This window comes from Mus pahari, chromosome 4, assembly GCF_900095145.1.
Source record: "Mus pahari chromosome 4, PAHARI_EIJ_v1.1, whole genome shotgun sequence".
NCBI classification, from domain to species: Eukaryota; Metazoa; Chordata; class Mammalia; order Rodentia; family Muridae; genus Mus; species Mus pahari.
Genome location: NC_034593.1, coordinates 113,502,319 through 113,513,139, shown reverse-complemented (window position 1 = coordinate 113,513,139; position 10,821 = coordinate 113,502,319).

The window sequence follows — 10,821 nt, the reverse complement described above, 5'->3', positions numbered from 1 at the left end:
TGAAGCCTTAAAATAAGATTTTAGACCATTAACATTTATTGGAAGCCTGAAAAAAAAAATCAATAAGCATTTTGAAGCAATTTAATTTTTGTTGTAAAATCTTAAATATATCACAATTTAATTTAGCATAACTAAAACCTTAAACATGAAAAGGATACGGTCTATGATTCTATGCGACATAATTGGACACTAATAAGCTTATTACACTGAACTTTCTTTTTTACCTCTCTCTCTTTTTGTCCAGTTGGAGATAAATATTGAAGGTTGCAGAGGTTATCTGATTTGCTTTCCAGTCAACTTTGGTGGGAATGTAATTCAAATCCTTCTTTGTTTTGAATTTTCATAATTTCCTGGCATATTTTCTTTTGGGGGAATATAATGTACATGGTTTGGCACACCATTGCTTAAAGTTAAATATGTAATGATTTACTTATGAATTAATATTTTGAATATTTTTCTCATCAGGTTATTCATCATACTATATTATGGAAACTGAGTTAATTGCAATGCTTTCTATACTGTATTCTATATTAGACTTTTCTGTGATGGAAGAATGATGCCATTGCTTGGTTTATAATGGGCCAAATGAAAGTTTATATTTTGTACATTAAAGAATATTTGAAGATTTATAATCATCAAGCTAAATTAGCTCTATATTTCCACTCATATTAATATGTTTATTTAATATTATTATGCATTTTTAAACTAAATATTTTATATACTTATGTCTACTTACCTCAAGGCAGTTATTCATTTAGATTAGATATTCAAAGGGTGATTTAGATTTTAACTCTGGAATGTCCAAGTATTTACAAGAAGTGTGGATTAGATGCAGTGATAAATGTTTTTAAGGTAATGATTTGGATAAAATAAAGTATTGAACCTATGTAAAACTATATATGAATATACCAACCAAAGTGAAGTCTTTTAAAATCAGATTTGCCTAAATGCCACTTACCTGGAAGTTCCATGAATTAATAAGAAAGTATGTTGGATAATTTATTTTAAATATGGTGGTTGCTTAAAGGTTTACAGCCATCTCTCTCCACTGTAACTATATTCACTATTATTAAGAGATAGGTTTTGAAATATTTCCTTCCTTCTCCCCTTCACTTTTACTTAGTCCCTTGCTCTGTAGTGCACCCTGGCCTCTGCCTTGAGGTTTTTAGCCTTCATCCTTAAGGCTTTGGGGTGCTGATTATGGAAAGAGCTGGGAATTTTGTGGCCATTTCATGCTTTGCTAATACTATATAACAAATTTATAGGAATTTCCAGAGTACCAAGAATATTTTCAAAAGCTCTTTTAAGTGTTGTGCAGTCCATGATGTATTAAGACTTGTTATGTTGTATAACATCGGATATAAAATATAAATTTGAACTTCTATTGTCATTCTTTAGTCTGTCTTTCTCATGAGTTCTGATGAAGACTAATAATACATTCTGGAAAGTTTGTCATTCTGTTTTCTTCTACAATTTTTCAAATGGTGAATTAAATGATATTTTATTTATTAATTAGATGTAAATTATATACAGTGGATATTAATATTACTGTAATCCAGTTACTTGGATTCTCTAACTCATTTCATGTCTTACAAAAATCCAACTAGCTTTTATTTGATAGTGAATCAATATTTAGCAATTATATGGATGATCTTAAGCAAATAACTTTAATTTACTCAGTAATTGTTTCTGCTTGTCATTCTGATTTAGTTCAAAGTCTTGAACAATGTTAAAAGATTGTTGTCACATTTTCATGATGTGAGGCTTTTGTTTCTTTTTCTAAAGTCATTTTAATAGATGAAAATATTCTACATAATCTAATATAAATTTCATATGTACATGCATACATGTATAAATTATAATATATTATGCATAAACATATGACATTTTCAGATATTGTAGGGAGGTGGTTGTACTGCCAGGAAAATAAGGTTAGTACTCTTGGTTTTCTGGATAATAAAACAAATTATTTACTAGAGCTGATGTTGGGAAAACTTTTTGTATGTATTCTGATCACATTTGAAGATTATTAATATATAAAAGTACTTGAATTCATTAATACATTAATTTTGACTGCTCCAGTTTTTACTGTATTGCACACACACCCAGGACAGGAACTAATCCTCACTCACTGAGCATTTTTGCAGTTAGAAATTATCTTCCAGATTTTTTTTTATAATGGTAATGATCTGTTCATTCTTTGCATTAATTTAGAAATAAGCACAAAGCAATTAAATTTGAGATGTGTAAACTTATTTCCTGTCCATGTTCATTTGTTAAACACAGTTTACCCTGCCCCTTTTGTGAACCTCTTTAACCATCCTGGTTCATTCAATACACCACATGAGTTTCATGTGATTAAAGCGAAGCACAAACTCTTATTTGTCCCATGGGAGCCCTGGCTGGAATGGCATCCTTACTCCTAGAGCACAATCTAATGAGGACATTCTGGCATCTCTGCTTTCCCCATAGACTCTTTTCCAATATATCCAATAGTATGTTCAGACAATTCAGATACTTTAACAGTGCCCTCCAAAGTCTTCCAGACTACTTGAGTACAATGTCATTGATTTTTTTAAAAATATCCTTTTTATGGACATCAACTTTTACTAAACTATAAAATAGAATAAACAAATATATTTATTATTCTGATTTTTATCAAATTAAACTACCTTCCCTGAGGAACTATATGGAAAGAAAATTTTTGAATAAAATTGTCATTTATATTATACCTTGAAAAAAGCATGTTGGCTTCTGTGATGTGGGCTGAGCTACATCTAATTAGGTGGAGTAAAAGCTAAGATCTGCTGATGGAGTATGATTCTTCCATAGCTGTCTTCTTAAATTTCAAGTTCTTCCTAAAGTCTCTATTTGTTTGCTATAGTACCCTTACCTTTATAAAGCCATTTGATTAAATAAATTTTCCCCTTCTAGAATTGGAATCCTTTCTATTCTGATGTATTTTCATCTCAATCATCTTTAGTTCGTGCTCTTCTAGTCAATACAAAATGCATTGTACTGTTAGGGTCCAAGAATGTGGGAAATAATCCACTACGAAAATCAAGTTCGACCCAGCAAAAGCATCTTTATTCAAAACTTGATATATAAGGGAGGATTAGGTTCCAAACTGCATCATGCAAGGACAGAACAGAGCAACCTTTTAAAGCAAAGAAAAAAGACTAAAAAACAAACAAATAAAAACACAACAATAGGTGAGTTGGGGCAACCAATTGGGTACCACTGTTATATGTTTCCAACTGTTTCTCACACCTGACATCTTAAGTAGGTAACTCCTCTCTGTCAAGTATCTCAAATGGCTTTATTGGTAACTTGACCTGGATTGAGGCCAGTCAATCAGAGCTCATTTAACAGCTTATACATTTCAGTGAATGCTGAATGCTAATCAAGAAAGTTGGGATATTGGGGTCTAGGTTCATAGAAAACACCAGGGGTCAGAAGCTGTTTCTGGGAATTCAATTTTTTTTTTTTAGAATTGAGCTTAGGTACAAAATGGAGATTCTATACAAGATAGAGTCTCTGAAGATAAAGTGGTCCCCATCAGTGTTTTATTAAATTTTTCCAGAATCACTTATTGTGAACGTGTATAACTTTTAGAAATATCATTGCAAGCTACTAACAAATTATATTTAATTTTATGAATTTGATGGCAACATCTTATTTATCATTATACATTTTAAATATGAAGTTTTAAAAACATAATTATAAAAACTGATTTCAGTTACTAATCATGCTTCTTAAAATGAATTTTTGATTGAAATAGACTTAATCACTCCTCCCTTTCCTTTACTCCTGCTAGCCCATCTCAGGTTATCTCCTTCGATAAGCCTTCCCATACACCCCCAAGTTCATAGCTTCTTTTGCTTCAATTATTATTGTTACCTATATATGTATATGTATGCGCAAATATATAAAGTCCACCTACTGAGTCTGTTTTTGTTGTTTATTTTTATATGAGTTCAAGACTGACCACACTGCTTTGGTGTTGTATGATAGACATTTTCTGTGAAGACAGACCACATGCAATTACTTATCTCAGATAGGGATCCCACAACAAACCTACCTATGGATATTAGAAAAGTCAAACTTGGTGAACCTATGAGTTTAATTGAGGTCATTAACAGGAATGTGGGGGAGGGGTCAATTCATGAACAGAAATGTCTTAAAGACAGTTGCAAAACCAAAGAGTCACTCAAGCATAGCTGAGAGCTCCTGAAAGCGGGAACCCTTGAGCGCACTGAAAGACTGGAGGCAGCTCAACAGGTTGGAGAGTTCTTTCCAAGTGTTTCAGTAGGTCTGAGCCCCTTCCAGGGAACTTGTCTGGTCTTTGTTCCTTCTAGGAATCTTTGCTGATTTCTTGACTCTTTCAAGCTGCCTGACTAGCCTCTGCTTCTTTAGGGATTGCTAGCTTGTCCTTATTGTTTGGGAGATAGGAACTTCATAATAGGTTAGTTTCAGGGACTTCGTGAACTTCTGGTCTTAATGAGCTTCCCTGCAGGGTAAAATATTTCAATATTGAGGAAGCTGTTGCACAATAACCTAGTCAATACTGGGAACATCCCTGGGACATTAGTTCTCCCTATCCCACAGTAATTAATTGTTTGTAAATTATTACTTGGGATGGGACCCCATAAAAATTTCCCCTTCTGGCTGGGCAAGGCGCACACCTTTAATCCCAGCACTTGGGAGGCAGAGGCAGGCGGATTTCTGAGTTCAAGGCCAGCCTAGTCTACAGATTGAGTTCCAGGACAGCAAGGGCTACACAGAGAAACCCTGTCTTGAGAAAAAAAATCCCCCTTCTAAGTAATGATATACATTTATATTGCCATTATGCCAACCTATTTATGTTGATATTTCTAGAAGATAATGTTTTGCAACAACTTTTTTGGCATCTGGCTCTTACAGTATGAATGACTCCTCTACCACAATGTTCCATAGATACAAAAGCTATTATGTAGATGTATTTTGAGCCACTGAATTCCCTATAATTCTTTGATATCTACAGTGTATACAGTTGTGGTTATCTGTGATGGTCTCCATAGGCTATAAATGGAATATTAATTTATTCAAATTGTTTCAATGTGAAGTGATATCTAGACTATTAGATGATGTGAAAATATTCCACCATACTCTAACAATCGCATAAATATGAAAAGTAACGTCACAAAGCACTACTTTTGAAGTATAATATATTGCATGTAGACAACCACATACATCATTTTTTGTTATTAACATGTTTTAGAATTGCTGTTCATTTCACTGAGCCTGATAGTTTGTAATGATGAAATATCTTTTAAAATGGTGGGCATATTGGCTAAGGCCCATATATACATATCTGTAGAATAAAAAGATAAATATTTAAAATGTAGTCAGGAATTTTGTTAGTTTAGAGAATTGGTGGCTTTAGGTTCTCCTACAAGAGCCATGAAATCATTATTAGCTCTGGCTAGCTCCTAGTCAGCTAAGTTTCTATTACTAGGAATGATTTTATTTTCATTGAATAAGCCTTTTGTTCAATTAGAAAGTGTGGGGCATTGGGCTATGCAAAGACCATCTGGTCTCTAGTTGAGCTGAGGTCTGAACACTGGAGTGGTGATAATTCACCTACATGGCACTGTAGGTGTTCCCTCATGTTCCTGGAACCCTGGCTTCTGTCGAAGTTACCACCCTCTCAGTCCCCACAGAGAAGCATGGCTAGTAGTCACATAGGCAATGTTCCAAGCTTCTGACCTTCAGGCTAAACTCCTCCCCAATTACATAGCAACAGACAAGAGAGCAGCATACTTTAAGAGGGTCTGTTTGGCCCCTCCTCGCTCTCTCACTCTCTTTGTCTTCTCCTCTCCTCTCTCCTCTCTCTTCTTCTCTCTCCCTCTTACTCTCAAGCCTTTCTTCTCTCTTTCTTCTTCCCCATTCTCTCCTCTTGGCCATGGCTGGCCTCTCTTTCTTTTACCTTTTCTCTTTCCCCCTGCCTTTCTCTAAAGCTCTAAAATCATAAACTCTCTCTGTCATCAAGGCCCACTGCACAGACTCTTGCCTATGTGGGAACTTCTTTCCCCTCAGCCCTTTCTCCTATAACCCCAGGGCAACAGGGTGTTACCCTGGGGTCCCCTCGGTCAGGAGGTACCCCTTTTCCAGTCCCCCCAGCCCCCGTTAAGCAGGGTCAGTGGCATAGGTGCCCACCCGGGCCAAGTGGAAAGTATCAGGCAGCCCTCCCGTGTCTGCCTGCCCAGAGCATAGGAGGAGCTCTGGTCAGATGTGGGCTATCCTCCCTCCCCTCTCCTTTCCCTGTGGCCCCCTTTTAGTTCCCACAAGAAAGTTTTGGGTACCACCAAGAAAAAGGAACAGTTTGGTCCCTAGTTCCAACTGATATATCTCCAGCTCAATTCCTGCCTGTATTGATCAGAGGTCATTGTGGAAGAAAGAACAAGAAGATTATAAGAACTAGAGGGCTATGAAGTTTTCTCTGAAATTGCATAGGCTAGAAATGTGAGAGGAACTATATCATGAAGTCTCATCTATATGACTCCCTAAGGAAAACCTGACTAGGAACATTTACATGCATATATAGAGAGGGGTGAAATTTCATGGTGCCTCAACCATACATAAAGGATTATAGGCCACAAAGGTATCATGAAAGAAGAAGAAATATTCGCCCCCTCCCAAAGAACTCTTCAATGGGTCATTCAATGCCATTGGTCAGTCCTGAGATCAAATGTGTTCAAGTAACATTATATGGACAGAGTAGGTTGTATTTATATTTTTAGGTAACAGCAGTTAAAGAAATATAGGACATGAAATTGAGACCTGTACATGGGAAGCATGGAAAAGAAGATGGGAAAGAGGAAACAATGTAATAACCTAAACCCTGTCAGGACTACATTATTATATGTAAATTTTTTTAGATATTTTCTTCATTTACATTTCAAATGCTATCCCCAAAGCCCCCTATACCCTCTCCCAGCCCTGCTCTCCAACACACTCACTTCTGCTTCCTGGCCCTGGCATTCCCCTGTACTGGGGCAAGACCAAGTGCCTCTCCTCCCATTGATGGCCAACTAGGCCATCCTCTGCTACATATGCAACTAGAGACACAGATCTGGAGGGTACCGGTTAGTTCATATTGTTGTTCCTCTTATAGGGTTGCAGACCCCTTTAGCTCCTTGAGTAGTTTCTCTAGCTCCTTCATTAGCGACCCTGTGTTCCATCCAATAGATGACTGTGAGTATCCACTTCTGTATTTGCCAGGCACCGGCATAGCCTCAAAAGAGAGAGCTATATCAGGGTCCTGTCAGCAAAATCTTTCTGGCATATGCAATATAGTGTCTGGGTTTTGTAGTTGATTACATATACATTTTATTTACAATAAAATTTAAAAGTCAAGCACATTAACTAAAATATGAAAACCACATTAGCACATATTTTCATGGTAGGTATAGATTAGATACATCTAGACACATCTTTATATTAGCATACTTAAGTGCAAGATTCATAGGCTTTAAGAATTCATGTGATACTGAATGAAATGCTCTCTAATATTTGAATATACTCATTATAATATCTGCTAGTAGTCAGAAATGCTCATAATAATCTGAGAATAGTTTAAAATGAAACAGTTTTTTTTTTCCACAAGGAAACCTCCTCTAGTGAACAAGTTGGATATTACTAGCAAAGTTCATGACCAAGTCCTAGCATCTTGGTTGCTGCTAAGCCTGAGAGGCTCAAGTTAGTAAAATCATTTTATTCTATGCCAGCCTTTGCTTTCTCTAGCATTAGTCATTCACATATAATGTAAATCCCAATAAAATAAAAATCCTGGGAGATCAAGAATAAAAGTCTATACATAAATCCTTGTTTAAGGGAACATTATGTTCTATATAATAGCTATTAATACTAAGTCATGTATTGTATGCAATTTTGGGCTATAACAATTAATGGCCAGTTAATATAAGTATTCCTTTGAGAACTTAGACAGGAAGGATGGATATTATAGAGGAAATTTTATAAAATAATGATATTTTCTTGGTACAAAATTTATCATTGGTATTTGTGTATGGCATTTATGTCATGAGAAAGCTCAGAAGGGTATATGAACACTCATAACAATGTATCATTACAACTAAAAGGTGAAGGTGTGGCTGTAATACTCAACTTAATTTTAATCACTACTCTCCCTTTACTGAAAAAAAAATCCTTAAGCCCCTTGAATTGTTCAGAAAATAGTCTTAATAAATACATAATAAAAGTGCATAACTTGTAACAAACATGCATAGCATATAGAAGCTACATAGTGAATCTAGTTCTTTATAATATTGAGAAATGTGAGTAATATAACCCGAAGCGTCTGACCTTTGATTTTTCTTTCTTGAAATTTTTCTGTAACTTTTGAGGCAGTATCTGACTGTATGAACCAAGGAGCCTTCACACTCAGATCAACTTATTTGGGCCTCCAGTGTATGGAGGTGAAAGCCTTGTCAATTATAATTGACATTATTTATGAAAATTTTCTAATATTTTTAGTGTCATTTAAGAATTGTTATACCAACTCCAATTTAAATGAAAATATTTTTTAGTGTTTTTAAGTGTCTTATACATGATGCTACTTTTACTATTGGCTCAGTATTTGTTTCTTCTATGCTTCATTAACTGATATAGAAGGAGAGAATTGAAAGAACAACAGTATCAATCAACCAGACACCAGAGAGCCTCCAGGAACTAAACCACCAACCAAAGAGTACACTAGGAGGGACCTATGGCTCCAGCTGCATATGTAGCAGAGGCCTTGTCAGACATCAATGGGAAGAGAGGCCCTTTGTCCTGTGAAGGCTTGATTCCCCAGTTAGGGAAATGCTAGGGCTGTGAGGGGGAAGTGGGAACATGGGAGAGGAAGCACCCTCATAGAATCAGGGGGGAGGGAACATAGGATAGGGGGTTTCCAGATGGGAAACCTGGAAGGGAGATAACATTTGAAATATAAATAAATAAAATAACCAATTAAAAAAAGAGGAAGGATATACCCTGGTGGATATTAAGACTTTTGAAATATCATCCAATGAAATAAAGTATTTAAATCTAGAATTGGAACTTTTGAGGTTTAAATCTGTTTTTCTCGTTATGTTATTCTGCATTCTTCACAACCCTACAATAATGATTCTTTTTGAAAAAAAAACCCATTCATTTATTACTTCTTCTTTATGTATTTTTTATAAATGAGAACTGTAATTATGATAGGAAATTAAATCTGTCAGTCTAATTTCTATGTTGGCATTACTTTCTAAGATGTCTGGTTCTGAGTAGCCCTTACTTTACTGAACAAATGACTAGACAGTTTTTAGATCTCAGTAAGAACAATACTACTAAATCTTTAACCATGCTGAGAGGCGATGCATCAGATGACTCAACGACTGTAACTGAATACTTCAATTAACTACTTTGTAATCCACTAATGCGTTCCATTAGATTATTCTAAGAACATTCACAGCATTCCTAGTATAATCATCACTGTTCCTTCTTCATGGCTATTTACATACCAAATACAATGGATAGAGATGCATAGTCCCTGACACCACATACCTTTCATTTATTCGTGGAACACACTGAAGAAGAAAATAAATGTGAACAAGAGGAAATATTTGTACCAAAATTCTACAGCCATGGCTTAATGCAAATGCATGTTTACTTCTACAATAGAGAGAAATAAAGAGAGAAAGACAAATGAGCCTTTCTGTTTGACTCCTGAAAGGAAGACTAGAAGTCTTGGTCAATATAAGAGCTGCTACAATTTCTAAATGAACGTGAAATATTTACTTATTCTACACAGTAGGCATAGGAAAGATACTAGATAGTGATCATGACATTCAAATCTTCAGATCTGAGACATTTGCTGACAATAGGATCTAAGACATTCTCATCAGCCAAATTAATTTTCTTAAGTTCTAGTCTCTGTCTCACTCACATCTATAAGGTAATTTCTCCTCCTTATAGAGTTGTACATCTCATCTTTATGAATGAACATGAATTTTCTGCTAGATGTGACTATTTACCTGAAATGCCAATTTGCCTGAAATAATATATCTGTCAATCTTTGGTAGACTGAGTGGAGAAATGAGAATGTATGCTTGTTCCGTTATTATAAAACTTGACAATCCCCTGGAAAAGTTTGCTGACACCTGGATTATCAAATGCAGTAAGTCTGCCCAATCTCCATCTTAAGAAAAGGATTCTGCTTGTTTTAATTGATAGAAAACAAAGGATGACAGTGACCTTATTCTCCTTTCTTGTTTGGCAGTACCAGGTGAGTAAATTCTAAAAGATGAGAACTGGAATCTGTGAGCTTCCGGAGGCAGTGTTTCAACTGGCATCCAGTCTCTCCGCTTTACCCATTTCATGTTCTTTCTGAAGTACATGTAGTCCAGAGCTTAGCTGAACTCTTTTGTCCCTACCACAAGTAATAGAAAGGGAAGGGAATTACTGTGGTGTGTCCTATAATTTTTTTTCTTTTTTTAAAATTATTTTCTTTATTAACATTTCAAATGATGTCCCAAAAGATTCCCATACCCTCCCCCCACCCCTGCTTCCCTACCCACTCACTCACACATCTTGGCCCTGGCCTTCCCCTGTGCTGGGTCATATGAAGTTTGCAAGATCAATGATGGCTGATTAGGCCATCTTCTGCTACATATGCAGCTAGAAACAGGAGCTCAGGGCGTACTGGTTAGTTTATATTGTTGTTCCACCTACAAGATTGCATCCCCCTTCATCTCCTTGGGTACTTTCTCATTGGGGGCCCTGTGTTCCATCCAATAG